At 39.8% G+C, this 15,652-nt stretch overlaps 1 pseudogene; it reads left to right on the forward strand.

The window, feature by feature from the left end:
- The first annotated feature begins 11,970 nt into the window (after nucleotides 1–11,970).
- Rps13-ps9 (ribosomal protein S13, pseudogene 9) lies at nucleotides 11,971–12,413 on the forward strand (annotated as a pseudogene).
- The last annotated feature ends 3,239 nt before the right edge of the window (nucleotides 12,414–15,652 follow it).

Here is a 15,652-nt window from a genome sequence, read left to right on the forward strand (position 1 = left end):
CATAGTAGAAAGTGATGTTGCCACGGGAGACAGACTTATGGTTAGTGGGCTTGGAAAGATACTGACTGACCTAGGAAAAGCATGAGCTCCTCAGGCTGGAGTCCGGTATGATGCACAGTGTGATGGGAGGTCAAATCTCAAAGATACTGCCATCTCACAGACTATGGACAAAACATCTGATTCAATAATCTTCTGTTTTATAAAGTCCTTATGGATCTTGGGAAGAGGTAGTGAGCATGGGGTGAGGAGAACAGAAGAGTCTCAAGTAGGTGGAGATCTACTTTCTTTTGCTTGGTTGGTTGAAGTTTTCTTTTCTTTTCTTTTCTTTTCTTTCTTTCTTCTTTCTTTTTTTTGTACTGAAAATAGATTCTTCTCTCACACAATTCAACCTGACCACAGTTTCCTCTTCTTCCACTCCTCTCAGCTTCTCTCTATTCCCCCCACCCCTCAGTGTCTTACTGTATTTTAGTTTGTAATGTTTGGTAATCTACCTTTTAATGTATGTTAGAGAGAATCTTGTATCAATTCTAATATTGCCAGAGTTATAAATACAGTGGATGCAAAAAGATCTGTCATACTATGAAATCTCTGCCCTATCATTGATATTTACTGATCTATATTGCTCTAATATTCATGTTTGAAGTTTAATATTTTAGACTGAGGATCTTCTGAGGTCAATATGTTATCACGCATAGTAGGATTTTTGTCATTTTTAATGAGTGAATAGTACTCTTTTCTGTCACATTTCTTTATCCATACGTCCATTATTAGACATCGGATCCCATATCTTCATTATTCTGAACAATGGGACACAATCACACAGGACACATCTCTCTTTGGCATATGGATTTCATTCGCATTGAGTATGAACCAGTTGTAAGATGGTGGGGTATTTTGATAATTTTTTTATCTTTTGAATTTTTTGAGAGCCTTTATATTCCTCATCATAATAATGACAGACCCTCTTTCAGTGCCCACATTAAAGGTTTTTCTTTACACTTTTTTCCCATAACAGCTGGAGAGATTGGGTCAAATGTTGCCAAACTGTAGGCTATATTTCTAGTCTGTTCTCATACCTATAGCTATAAGTAAAATTTTATTGGAAAACAGCCATGCTTTATTATTATATATAGCTCTTTCTTACTTCTCTGGAAGAGTTAATGGTGAGAATGTGATGGCAGCTCTGAAAGCCAACGGTGTTCCCTCCCTGTCTCTTCAATGGAGGGATATTTTCTGTCCCTTTGTTGCTGTGACCTCTCTACTTCCTTCTCCTACCAAAATTTTATGACTGTGTAATCTACATTTCGAGGTACTTTCTTCTAGAAAATTCTCCTGAACTAATGCCAACACCACTTAAATTTTACTCTTTATCGAGAGAAGTAAGAGGACCACAATCTCTGTTAGTTTTTACCTTGAATCTCTATTTTGTACTTGTATTCATAAAATATAAAACGGTAAGGAAGGGTGTAGAGCATGTAAATACTACTGAAATCTTTGCATTTGTTGGGACTGAAGTGCACACTAAGAATATATAAACTGGCTGGATTTTTTTTTTCATCAGAAGGATGACAGTGAAATTCACAATAGGACATAATAGAACCAGAATTTTGATTTCTGACAGTTTTTCAGGTTATAAAGGTAGAGGAGGGAAAACGCTGGGAGAGAAATCACCTTGAGAAATCATCCATGCCCGTGTCTGCAATGTTTCAAGTCTAGAAGTTGGCGAATGCTGAATATTTCTTGTTCCAGGGCCTCAGACACCTGCTGCTTGATTTAAGGCATTAGAAAAGCGATCACCTTGCTGTGTGATAAAATTGCGGCCGAATAAACAGCCTCATGAGTCTAGTACTCCTGAGCTTGTATTGTATTACTCACTCGTTCGCTTTCCCTCACCCTTTGCTGGCTTCCCAGGGCTTCCCAGCAGCTCTTCCTAGCCCAGGATATTACAGATGGCAATAGGCAAGCCATAGAGAATGCTGCTTTAAGGAGGCCACACTCTAGCAATCTGTGTATAACTCTCGTGAGTTTCTTGTGGCTTTGGTTTGTTTGGACCTTTTTCCCCTTTTCCCTCTGTAGAAATTTAATTTACCATTCTTTTTGCCCGTTACATTTTCTTCCCTGCTGTCCTTTATAGGCTGTTCTTTGGTCACTGTTTGAGCAATCTTCTCTTTGTACATTGCAGGAGAAACTTTTTAAAATGTCTTGTAATTATTATTAATCTATTTTTGTCTGTCTGTCTGTCTGTCTGTCTGTCTGTCTTTGCAATCTGTTGCCTGTAACACACATATCAGGAACTACACCTATAACCTAAAAATCCTTTTGCCCCGAATTCACACATTTTGAACACTGTCCAAAACAGAAGGTCCCCACCCTGGGCAAGCCTGTGATATTGGTCTTTGAAGACAGATTAGCTCTACAGAAAATCAAAGCCCTTAAAATTAGTTAGTGGGTGAGGGCAGGCGGATAAAAGCCTCTAATGATGGGGCTGAACATACACAATTAAGACTGTCTGAGCAATTAGTTCTCTAGCTCGACAGCATGACTTGCATGTCTGCTCTGCTCTAAACTAGTGAGAGAATAGCTCAGGAAAACTTGAAATTCTTTGTAAGTAAACTTGAAATTCTTTGGAATCTGGTAGTTTGTTATTTGTCCATGTTTCCCATGAAACTATCTAAGGTAACATTTAGATTGTTGTATCTCTCTAATGGCAGTATGCTCCTCTGGGCTGTCATCTAAGAGCTCACAGTAGGGACTGAAGATATACTTTAGAAGAAGAGTGTTAGTATATTCTTATAACAAACACATGGGATGATCAAACCAGAGGAGGCTTATTTGGGTTCATGGCTTTAGAAAGGCCAATGTGAAGCCTTCTTTCTGGGCATTGTGTCTCAGCTTTTGGCAAGTTTGAATATGATGACAAGAACACATAATCAGGTTGCTCACCTTGTAGTGACTATGAAGCAGAGACAAAGAGGAAGATGCTGGAGTACCAACATACGCACACACACACACACACACACACACACACACACACACACACACACACACTTCCCACAATTTGTAAAAGACCTCTCCTTTCAATGGCATCAGCAATGTAGCAGCAGAGGCTAGAGAGATGAGGAGAACTATTCCTCAACACAAGGGAACCATTAGGGGATAGATGGTGTTGAACTTAGTGAAAACAATTCTAAGAGTGCTAGAAAAGCTGAGAATGGGACAGAGTTACTGTCTTCTATGAGACTTGAGAGTGTTACTGGATGACCAAGAAAATAAGACAAGAATAATCTCAGAAGCAGCACATAGGGAGATTGCGACAGGAGCATGTTTCCTTTGCTGTCTCCAACTTCTAGCTCTCCTCTTGTCAAGTGGGAAGAAACTGCTTCAGCTGGGATGAAGAGGACAATCAACAAGGTGCTCCCAGAAGTCAGGAGACTCATGAAAAACCAACAAAAGACAGACAAGAGCCCGATATTCCTTTTTTACTTCCATTAGTTTAACCTCTAGCCTTCAGTCTTCTATATTACTAATATTTTAACATGGCCCCAGTTATGTGTAAGAATATTGGTTCGCAGATTTCCATAAAAAGGCAGCATTAGGCAAGATTGGTTTAGAGCAAAGAGACAATCACTTAAAAGTATCATAAATCATAGTCTCCCCTTGGGATAGTTTGGATATGCTTGGCCCAGGGAATGGCACTATTAGGAGGTGTGGCTTTGTTGGAGTACGTGTGTCATTATGGGCATTTTTTAAATTAATTTATTTAATGTATATGAGTAGGGCATTGGATTCCATCCATGTAGTTCCTGGGATTTGAACTCAAGACCTCTGGAAGAGCAGTCAGTGCTCTTAACCACTGAGCCATATCTCCAGTCCATGGGCATGGTTTTTAATACTCTTGCCCTAGCTGCCTAAAAGCCAGTCTTCTCCTTGATGATAATGGTCTGGACCTCTGAATCTGTAAGCCAGCCCTAATTAAATGTCCTTGTAAGAGTTGCTTTGGTCATGGTGTCTGTTCACAGCAGGGAAACCCTATGATATCCTCCTTCCCCAGCAAAGTTCTGTTGAACTTCACGGATGGTATTGACATGACAAAAGTGCAAAGGAATGTGAAATACTTACACAGTATTCCGTGAGCTTCTTATCTAGCCAAGAATGACATAGAGATGAGAACCTAAGAGGGTTCTGTAGATATCTGGAAGGCAATTCATTCTGAACAGTCAGTATTATTACAGGTTATTTAAGCTTGTTAGGGCTAAATAGGGAATAGGAAAAATATGAAAGTTGCACTAGTTTCACATAGCCATGTACCCATTTCCCATACATTATGTGTTTATCTTGTGCTTTACACCACTGTAATCCTCTGGGTAGAGTGTGATATATAAAAATATCTAAAATAAGCTAAGCACCTTTGATTAAGAAAGGCATGGTGAGCATATGCTCACCATTCTTCTGTAGGCATGGAAGCCTCAGTGTGGTTTCTGTTTATTGTGTCGACCTGAATGTTATACAGTTGGCTGTCATCTGGAGTGTCAGTTGGTGTAGCACACAAATGGCTCTGCTTTCTCATTTCCCACAGGCAATATTTGTAATGGCATGATTGTGTGTCCAGAATTCAAGATAAGCACGGGTAGGTTGAGGGAGGGAGGGAAGCTTAGTGTTGTAGCTTCCGATGTTACTGCAACAGGAGTCCCACACTTCACTGGCCCGTGTTCTTAGCTCCAGGTGACCGTGAGGAGGCAATCAGACTCTGTATGAGGGGAGAAAACAAAGGGAAGCAAGGTGTTACAAAATAAACAGACTGAAATTATTTTAAGCGCCGAGAAGCATAATCATCTCAGGTATTTAACAGAAATGGTGCACCATAGGGAGATGAAAAGGCTGTATTGACCAGTTATTTACAAAGCACAGAACCCACTTTCTGGTGCTGTATGGTGAGGTGCTGCAGTTACACGATAATGCTATTTCATTGCCATCGATCTGTGACAACATAAAAGACAGATATTCACAGCTGAGTCTGAAATGCACGGCTCGTCAAGCACTTCTCCTTTAATTCAGTTTATTAAGATTATTGTTTGGCTATTTTTTCATACTTTTTTTCGTATTTTTTGGAATGAAACTGGCCACCAGTGTACCGCTAAGAACTTCAAAGGCAATGCCTTCTGCTTCTGACCCTCACGATAGAAAAACTTAGAATAAAACATTTGAGATTTCTGGGCTCTAATTTTTTTGTGTTTTGTAAAATGAGAACTAGAAAAAGCATGGTTAATATACACTTGTTCAATACCTCAACTTACCACCCATGTTCCAGGAAAATAGTTACTTTTATAGGGCATAATTTATCATGATGATTATTAATGGTACAGTTAGTAATAGAAGCCGTTGTCATATTTTGTTAGATATGCCCATTATTTTTTTGGTAGCCGAGTGTCTGCTTTTGACTAAGAGCAGTACTTGTTTTTCTGGCCATGTGTCTTGCCTGAAGGAACAGTGAGCTGGAGAAAATAACAGCTCTAATAAGGAAAGTGAGCAGGAAGCGGTTTGGCAGCTGCTCTGTGTAGTGCCAGCATGCTGGTAGGCTGCATTCTGTCTCCAGCCTGAACTCGCCTGCTGGGTGGTGTTCCTATGAACCAATTTGGTTTGCACGTCTGATGTAACACATTTCTGATCAAGTATGCATTTAAATTTCAAATTTCTGTCCTCAAGGAATGTCTTCGTTGATGGCAAAACCATTCGTATTCTTGTACATTAACAATGAGCTGGCAAATTAATTTAAAACGGTGCTTGATCTGGATGATGGCTGAGGAATATGTTACAATCTCTAGTTGGATCAACAGTTGATAACTTGAACTTTGAGCACTGAACAATAATGAAAGATTCGCACTTTATTCCTCTTATCTATTCGTAGGATACTACCGAGAAGACTTTTTAATCTCACAGAATAATAACACAGTTGGGAATTAAGTAGGGGAAGGAGAAGAGGGGACACACCACAGTGTGGCAAGGTGGAAGTAATTTGGAAGAACTTTGTCAGGTTTTGGCTCAATTGCTTAGCTAATTGGTGATCTGTTTCCTAAAATGCCAAATAACGGTGACATGTTGAAATGATGTGTTTGGCTTTAATCAGTTTCGAGAGAAATTCTAGGGCTCTGGTGTGTCTCCTGTCCCACGACTGTGACTAATGCACACTGGTAGTGCTGCTAGAAATGAGGTCATGGGGGAGGACTATTTCTTTTTGGTAATTACAAAAAGTATACCCAAACTCATCTCACTATATACAGTGCAGAATTTTCTTATCTCCTCTATTTCTCTGTAAAGAGTAACTACACAGTCGTATTGATGGCATGATGTTTACACAGTGGACCTAAAGTTCCTGAACTTGCAAAGGCATTTGATAGTTTTGGGGAGCCAACAATGGCTTGGCTAAGTCACTGAGTCATCATAGACTCCAAACCAACAGAAATGAAATGTGTGTGTGTGTGGGGGGGTATTTAAATCCATCAGACCAGTGGTAATATGGCTATGTAGTGAATGAAAGCTAATGTAACCAGTATTCATCAGAGAGATGGTGTAACTGCTCCATATTCTAACTAACTCCTTTGACTGTCAGTTTGACCCTGCACAAATTCATTGCCCTCCTCTTAGTTACAGCTCCTCTAATATTAACTGAATTGTGTAGATTCTGGCTTAAATCTTTTTCGTGGGTCTGTACACCTCCTGAACACTAGCCCTTATCTGTTTCCTATGTATCTCTCCTGCCTTTGGCTACCACTTTATTTCTACTTCACATCTTGAAAATACCCCATAGGAAAATTTCCATCTTTTTCCCTGTTCTATTCAATGTCTACTTACTTTTTAGCAGAATAAATATAACTACAAATGTCTGATTACTTATTTTACCTATGAGTGTAGAGCCATTTAAATCAAGCCACATTAATGAGCCCCTTTATGCCTTTGAACTATTCTGTGGGAGAATTTGGAACACTGGTCAAGAAAAATCCCTTGAATGTTCGAGGCAGAGCTGAATGGACCATTCTCGTGGGAACTTGGGAGATAGGAACACTGTGAAATTGGACAGTAGAGGTCTTGCTTCTGAGGTTTCAAAGGGTAACAATACTCTATTAGAAAGAGTACTAAGGCACAATCATGCTGCATTTTTTTCTAAGAGTAAAAAAATAAACTTTTAATGTCAAAAACACTAGTCACAAACATTTTGGACACTTTAAGCTTCACAGCCTCTGTTATAATGGTTCAGCCGCACTATTTTGGTCCAAAGAAGTCATAGACAATGACATGCAAATGAACAGCTTGTACATGTTCCAATAAAACTTTATTAGCAAAAGCAACTACCTTGCTCTAGGTTTGAACACTGGCACATTCTTCCTTAGTACTGTTCTTTGTATAGCACACATCAGGGATACATGCCTCAGAACGCTGAGGTGCAGGGACAAAGGTGACAGGACTCATGTGCTGTGGACTTGACTGGTGTGGGTCATCATCTGTGGAAGCTCAAAGCAATGATGCTTTTCTTGACACACAACAGGAGATATGGTTCTAAAGAAGAATTCATAACCCTCAAGTTACATCTCTTCCAAAATTGACAATTTTAAAGAATAAAAAAAATCTAATTTCTGTTTGTTCAGTTATCAAACCTTTGAATACCACAATACCTAAAAAAAAATGTCTGCAGTGGAGTCCAACAATTTCCTGCTCCATCTCCTTCATTTTTTTTAACATTTTTACTGGATTTTTACATTTACATTTCAAATGTTATGCCCTTTCTCGATTACCCATCCATAAACCTCCTACCCCATCTGCTATCTCCCTTCTTCTATGAGGGTGTTCTCCCACCCACCCCTTCCTGCCCTGACATTCCCCTACACTGGCGGGGTGGGGTGGGGGTCAGCCTTGGCAGGAGCAAGGGCTTCTACTCCCATTGGCGCTCAACAAGGCCATCCTCTGTTACATATGTAACTGGAGCCATAGGTCTGTCTATGTGTACTCTTTAGATAGTGGTTTAGTCCCTGGGAGCTCTGGTTGGTTGGTATTGTTGTTCTTATGGAGTTGCAAACCCCGTTAGCTCCTTCAATCCTTTAGCTCCTCCAATGGGACCTCGTTCTCAGGACAATGGTTGGCTGTGAGCATCTGCTTCTGTATTTGTCATGTTCTGGCAAAGCCTCTCAGGAGACAGATATATCAGGATCCTGTTAGCATGCACTTCTTGGCATCAGCAATATTGTCTGGGTTTGGTGACTGTATGCATATACACTGGAGCCCCAGGTGCAGTAGGCTCTGGATGGCTGTTCCTTCAGTCTCTGTTCCAAACTTTGTCTCCATATCTCCCCCTATGAATATTTTTTCCCCTTCTAAGAAGGACTGAAGCATCCACACTTTAGTTGTCCTCCTTCTTGAGCTTCATGTGGTCTGTGGATTGTATATAGGGTTAGCTTTTGGGCTAACATTCACTTATCAGTGAATGCATACCATGTGTGTTCTTCTGTGACTGGGTTACCTCACTCAGGATGATATTTTCTAGTTCCATCCATTTGCCTATGAATTTCATAAAGTCGTTGTTTTTGATAGCTGAGTAATATTCCAGTGTGTAGATGTACCACATTTTCTGTATCCATTCCTCTGTTGAAGGGCATCTGGGTTCTTTCCAGCTTCTGGCTATCATAAATAAGGCTGCTATGAACATAGTGGAGCATGTGTTCTTGTTATATGTTGGAGCATCTTTTGGGTATATGCCCAAGAGAGGTATAGCTGTGACCTCAGGTAGTACTATGTCCAATTTTCTGAGGAGCCTCCAGACTGATTTCCAGAGTGGTTGTACCAGCTTGCAGTCTCACCAACAATGAATGAGTGTTCCTCTTTCTCCACATCCTCGACAGCATCTATTGTCACCTGAGTTTTTGATCTTAGCCATTCTGACTGGTGTGAGGCATGCTATATTTTGTCAAAGAGTATGTATTCTGCCTGTGTTCTCAGAACTTGAAAAAAAATTTAATTTAACAGTAATGGAGGGAAATCATGAAAATCAGTTGATGACATAGATGGTATTGATCTTTCCTTTAAAGATTTTACCATATAGTCAGGTTATATATGGGATTTCATTTTAAACCCTGTGTATGTATGTGTGGCTCTGTGAATATGTATGGGTGCCCATGTTAGGTAGAAACTTCAGATCTCCTTGGGACTGGAGTCACAGATAGTTGTGATCTTCCCAGAAAGTGATGTGATCTGAAATCAAGTCCTCTTTAAGAGTGGTAGCCTTAGGCATTCCTGACCCATCTCTCTAGCCCTGTGTAAGGTTTGTTTGGTTGGCTTTGTCTTAGATTTTACAGGAGATTGAAGAAAGGTAATATTTTGAGAAATTGACACTATTAAAGACTACGGTAATTTTAAAAGTTGAATTAACCCCATTTTGCATCATGTAGTTGCCATGAGCCTATGGAGGTTAGTGAGAGAAGGTGGTGGTTTGAAAGACAAAAGTCCCAGATAGGCTTACGTATTTGAACACTTGTTCTTTAGTTGGCGGAACTGTTTGAGAAAAGGTATGGAAACTTTCAGAGCTGGAAGCTAGCGGAGGAAGCAGGCCACTGGAGGCTGGGTTTGGTGGTTTATATTTCCTGTTCTCTCTCCATGCTTCCTATATGCAAATGGAAATACCGTCAACCACCTCCCTGTGTCTGCTTTCACACCTTCCCTGTGTGTGGGCTTGCCTCTCGCATCCCTCTGTAACTGTAACACTTCTCTCCAAGCAAACAAATGAGTAATGAAAAAAAGGAGGAAGGAAGGAAGGAAAGAAACAAACAAACAAAAAAGAAAGAAGGAGTGAAACAAAAAAGAAACAAAGGAAGAAAAGAAATTCCTGGTACAAATTATTTTTAAAATTACATGAAAAAGTTTCTCTCTTCTAATAAAGAAATGCACTCTTTTGCTATATTATGAAAATTGGTGATTCAGATCTGATTAATTAGAAGTAGGGAGGGATGCAAGGGACTTTTACTGGTTTGAAATTTGTGCCATTTACCTCACAACACAAATCCAGGAGGTCTGGAAAAGTCAACCAAAGATAGTTGTTCTGATCTTGGCACCTCGTAATGACCGGTTGGCTTTTTGGGATCCAATTTCTGCTTCTTCTGGTTAGCCATTGAATAGTCTTTTGATAGTCACTTGAGTACATGAAGGAGTTCTCTAAATCTCTTTGATTTTTTTTTCAGGTTTTGTTTTTTTTTTTAATAGCTAAAGATGGTTACGTAAACAGTAAGATCCTTTTATTGATATACATACAATGTACTTATTCTTCACTTCGAATGTCTTTGTCCTGCTACCCTTTGATACTCTATATTTTCTTATAATTAGTTTCATTGTCCTATTTTCCCCTTGGTTACCCTCAAGCTAAAGTTTATGCATATTGGTTCTCTTATTAACTGTCGTTTGGCTGTGGACATTGTTCCCATCAAGAGTCTAAGCTAAATTAGCTAATTAAAACACTAAAGGTTTATGAAATATCTACTAGGTTTGTGAGAACAGACCATTAGGAAAGAATTTCAGGAGAGCATAGAAAGAGAAATCCTTGCAAGTCTCTTAAAAGAGTAACCATTTGCTTTGGCAGCGTCATGGAGATGATTAATGGCCTCTAATAATTTTATCTGTATTTGCAATAGTTTCTTACCTATCAACCTAGAACAAGATTTGGAATTCATTTCATCAGGTTTCTTTCATTTCTAGAACAACCCTGAACAGAGCAAGGGATAGAAAAGTTCTGAGAAAGTCATCTCACATAGTTATAGCCAAGCTGAACTTCAGTAACAGCAGCTACACTTTGACTTTCTGGGGAGTAGGAAACAACCCTAAAGTCTAGGTAATCAGTTCTGTTTAGCTTGATATTCTGGTTTTTAGAATTCCAAAAATGCTGATTGATCTTACTACTGTGGCTAGTCGTGGGGGGGGCTAGAAATAAACTTCTGTAGTCAATAAGACTTTAACTGTAATAGGTGATTGCTGCAAAGATACCCATTTATTCATTACCATTTTTGGTTAATTAACATGGTGGGTAAATACTGTCTCTCATGGTGTTCATCCAAGCATCTTGAAGAGTCTTTTAGTCTTAATCATTTATTAAGTCTGTAGGTATGTTTTATTAATTTTCACAACTACCATATAATTTTGCTGACACAGTTATGAAGCGTCTAATGCTAAACTTGATAAAGAAAAAGGCAGCTGAAGGTTCTTTCCATCATTCCTTAGGAGCTTTTGTATAGCCCTGTTCAAATGAGAAAAAAAACAAATGCAGAGAACTTTCTAGAGGGTATTCCAACCTGCCACATGGTATAGGAGCCTTTCAAGGGCTGCCCAGAAAGGACGGCATTTGTATAATTCACAGTCATGAGTCAAACTCCTCCTGATCCATTAATATTAAGAACCTATCTATTTGCAAACTTCAGTGTAGGCCCTCTTCTGTCACTAGTAACACATTAGCTTCTGGGCATTCTTTGAGAATACTTAGAAAGAAATAATTTTCTATTCAATGAAGGCATCGTATGGGAGAGATAAATGCTGTGTTAATAAATGTGCCAGAGAACTTGCCACTTCTGAAGTAAACTGTGAATATTTCAGTGTTTTAGAACAAGTGAAATGACTGCATCTTTTTAAGTTGCAGTATTTAGACCTCTACTAGAATACAGAATGAAAACTGGGGTTGGGAAACGTAATTATTTCACTTATTCCCCTCTCTCAACGATACAGTGTGTACTGTACTGCCACAGCAGTAAACTATGCCCATAATTGACTATTATTATTATTATTATTATTATTATTATTATTGATTTTAAAGTTGTTTTGCTCTGGAATAGACATTTCAGCAAATATATATTCAGCTTCCGATCTGGAAGAGTGAAATTTACCTGCTACCTGGTTAGACATATTTTTATACATCTAAGCAATTTGGTAACGAAAGTATCCGCCATCATGGGTCGTCCCTGGAAGGGCCTGTCCCAGTCGTTGCTGCCCTACCACCGTAGCGTCCCCACGTGGCTGAAGTTGACATCTGACCTGAAGGAACAAATTTACAAGTTGGACAAGAAAGACCTGACTCCCTCCTAGAAAGGTGTGATCCTGAGGGACTCACATGGTGTGGCACAGGTCCGTTTTGTGACTGGAAATAAAATCTCGAGAATCCTTAAGTCCAAAGGCCTTGCCCCTGATCTCCCCGGGGATCTCCACCATTTGATTAAGAAAGCAGTTGCTGTTCAAAAGCACTTTGAGAGGAACAGAGTGGATAAGGATGCTAAATTCTGCCTGATCCTGATAAACAGCGGAATTCACCGGTTGGCTCGATACTATAAGACTAAGTGGGCGCTCCCAACCAATAGGAAATATGAGACGTCACCGCCTCTGCTCTAGTGGCATGAATGCAATAAAATCACTTTGAGTTTAAAAAAAAAACTTTGGAATAGCTTATAAAGTTCACAATTTAACTCATGGTAAAAAGAAATCTGGACACTGCAAGAAACTGAGAATTTACATTTCTGATGACATTTAACCTCAAGGCATTAATTTTTTGATGATAAAATAAAGATTTTTATGTGCAATGTCCCATGTCTGTGTTCAGATTTAACATTTCTTTCTCCTTATTTTCCCTGTTTTCTCTCTTTTTCTTTTAACTTGCAAATCTATGCTCCCCAAGGATTTGCCAATGGATTTTTTTCTCCCACCCCAAGGCAGTCTTTCATCAGATTTTCTTGTTTTCCCTTCTTATTCTTTTCACCATAGAAATAGCAAGTTCTCTGTGGCGATTGCCATACAGCAAGTACTGACAGTGTCTATACCCAGGATGTGTGGGAACAGTCTACAAATTCAGAACACTTCATGTTGAACAGCACCTGTCAGATAAGTTCCCACTGGAGATTAAAGGGAAATGCTTTTCAAGACAGCACAACAGCAATGCCAGACATTGTGTCATTACAGGATGTTTCTTTAGAAAGTCTAGTAAGCACGGGTGGTAGCCAGATGAAAACATCCTTCAAGATTTTACAGGGATGTTTTCATTTCTAAAAGGAGCTCACTGGAAACCTCTCTAGGAATCTCTTTATAACTTATTATTAAGTGAGGCACAGCTTTACCTGGTATTCTTTAGAGATGGAAGACAGTGTCTAGCAATGGACTCTTATTTTTGTCTTCTGGTGAGCATGCTTCTTTTTCATTTTCTTTTGTTAATTAGTTGTAGAGACATCATTTTATGGATCTTGAGCGAATGCTATCATGATGTTGTGTATTTGCTTGCAATAGGCATGTGCTTAATCCTTTTACCATAATGTGTTTTGATATAAGAACTGAGGATCACTCATGCCTATAACAAGGTTTATAATTCACATTCTGAGACTTTGTTGGGGGAAACCAGGAATTGTTTGAACAGATACTAACCATGGATTCTGTTGCAGTTGGCTATTGTATAGGGTGTTTGTGATACCCACATAGTTCTCTCTTCTCTCCAGGACCTACACAGGACAGGAGTCACAGCTCTGCATTTTGTGCTGCTGGTTCTTTCACAAGTGTCTACCTATCTAGCTCTCCTGTTCTGAACAGTTGTTTTCTCTCCTATGGTGGCGTGTGCATTGTTCTTTTGTTCTAACTACAACTTTTAACCCCATACCTCAATGGTTTTTTGATCTTGAGCTTTTGCCTCCTGGGTTGCTTTACTTTATTTAGAGAACGTCCAAACATGCAGAATAATAAGGCCTCTAGGCATACTCCACCCCTTTATCCATAAGCTTATTTTCCACTGGGCGGTCTGGCACTATTGTGGGAATGTATCGGCCAGCAGTCACACTGTTGCTAACCATGCATTGCCTTCTGCTTCCCATCCCATTGCCCTAGACTTTTTTCTTCCTCTAGACTGAGATGGAACTGTAACCAAGATGACGTTTTTTTTAGCAGTCAAGTTACCTGTGTAAGAGGTATGATGAGGTAGAAGGGGTGCCTCTGTGGGCCCATGCGGAGGCACCCCATCCCCCTGAGGTACCAGCCATAGCCACCTATGGTGTGGAATAGAGTTTATTTAGGACATGGAGAGAGGAGAGAGAGAGAGAGAGAGAGAGAGAGAGAGAGAGAGAGAGAGAGAGAGGAGAGAGGAAGAGACAGAGGGAGAGACAGAGGGCGAGAAACAGAGACAAAGGGAGAGACAGAGGGACAGAGACAGAGAGATAGAGAGAGACAATGACACAGAGAGAGACAGAGACACAGAGAGACACACAGAGAGAAAGAGAGAGACAGAGGGAGAGACAGAGTGAGACAAAGACACACAGAGAGAAAGAGAGAGAGAGGGAGAGAGGAGAGAGGATCCTCTACAACAAAGGCAGTTGCTTTGAGTGAGAAATTAGAAATAAAAGAGGGATTGTGATTCACAATACAGGTTGGAAGGGTTGGCTTTGGAGAGGAACATGAATCATTCATCCACAGCTATAATCTGGAAGGCTGAAGAAACAGGGAAATAGGGACAGATGGTGGTTTTGTGGTAAACACTAGAGGAATTCTCTTCTGATTACTTCCATTTTCACAGTGAAGTAAAAAGAAAGTCACTGGTGCCTCCTTACACAGAAGGTGCATAGTTTATTCTACCATTTGAGTTAAAGCTTTCCCAATTCTCCCCTTTGCAGGTCAGAATTCTCAGCATTAGAAGTTGTGGGGAAGATGCATTTGAATCATTTGGGCCCAAATGAGAGATGACTAATGACTGAACACCTGGAGCAGTTCCGGAGTTTAAAACATTTACATTTTTATTATTGAAATACGTGGGCATCCTTCATCAAAATCAAAGCACACACTCTTAAAAAAATTGCCTGGGTTGCCTAGTAACAGGAGGTCTGTACTGGTCCAGGACAACAGTAGGATGGAATTGAATAACACTCTCCCATTAGACAAGTCACTGCAATGTTTTCCAGTCTCTAGTACACTCATTGTTATCTTGTTGCTGGCTTGACTAATTCTTTGATATTAATTTCCCAACACTTACTAAAGAAACCGAGGCAAATGGCTCGTTTGTTGCCGTCCAGAGGTTGTTTGCAATGTAACTCTTCTAAATGGCGGCTCCTGGCTACAATTCTGTGTAGAGGTCTGAAGCTCACCAGATCTAGCAGTTCTTTGAATGGTCATTTTGAACTGAATTAAGTAGAGACTCTTCCTAACAGGATAACTCTCACGGTTAGGTTGATTTCCACGTTCTACGCTGCAATTTCCTTCAGAAATAGCTCTGTAATATTCCTGTCCTTCAAATCACCTAAGGAGCCATGCTTAAGTCTTAACTTTTTCAGCATGTTGTCCTTTGGAAATAGGGGGTGTTCAAGGACAAATCTGTAAACCAAAATATGATGAAATCTTACTGGGTTAGCACGAACTCTATGTCTGGTTGTTACTATGCTTTAAGAGTTGACACAGAGATACAGAGAAATAGACACACTTCGGAGGAAGAAGATCATGAGACTGATGGATTGGAGAGACGAGCTCTGGTTGCAGACAACAAGCAAAACCTGAGACGAGGCAGAGAAACTGTCTTTCCAATAGCCTTTGAAGAAATCTGGCTTGAAGATTAATTTTAGAATTCTAACTTCTGGGACATTACATTTCTGCGTTGTATGGCTTACAATTCGTTAGG

This window comes from Rattus norvegicus, chromosome 7, assembly GCF_021556685.1.
Source record: "Rattus norvegicus strain SHRSP/BbbUtx chromosome 7, alternate assembly SHRSP_T2T, whole genome shotgun sequence".
In the NCBI taxonomy this organism is placed as follows: Eukaryota; Metazoa; Chordata; class Mammalia; order Rodentia; family Muridae; genus Rattus; species Rattus norvegicus.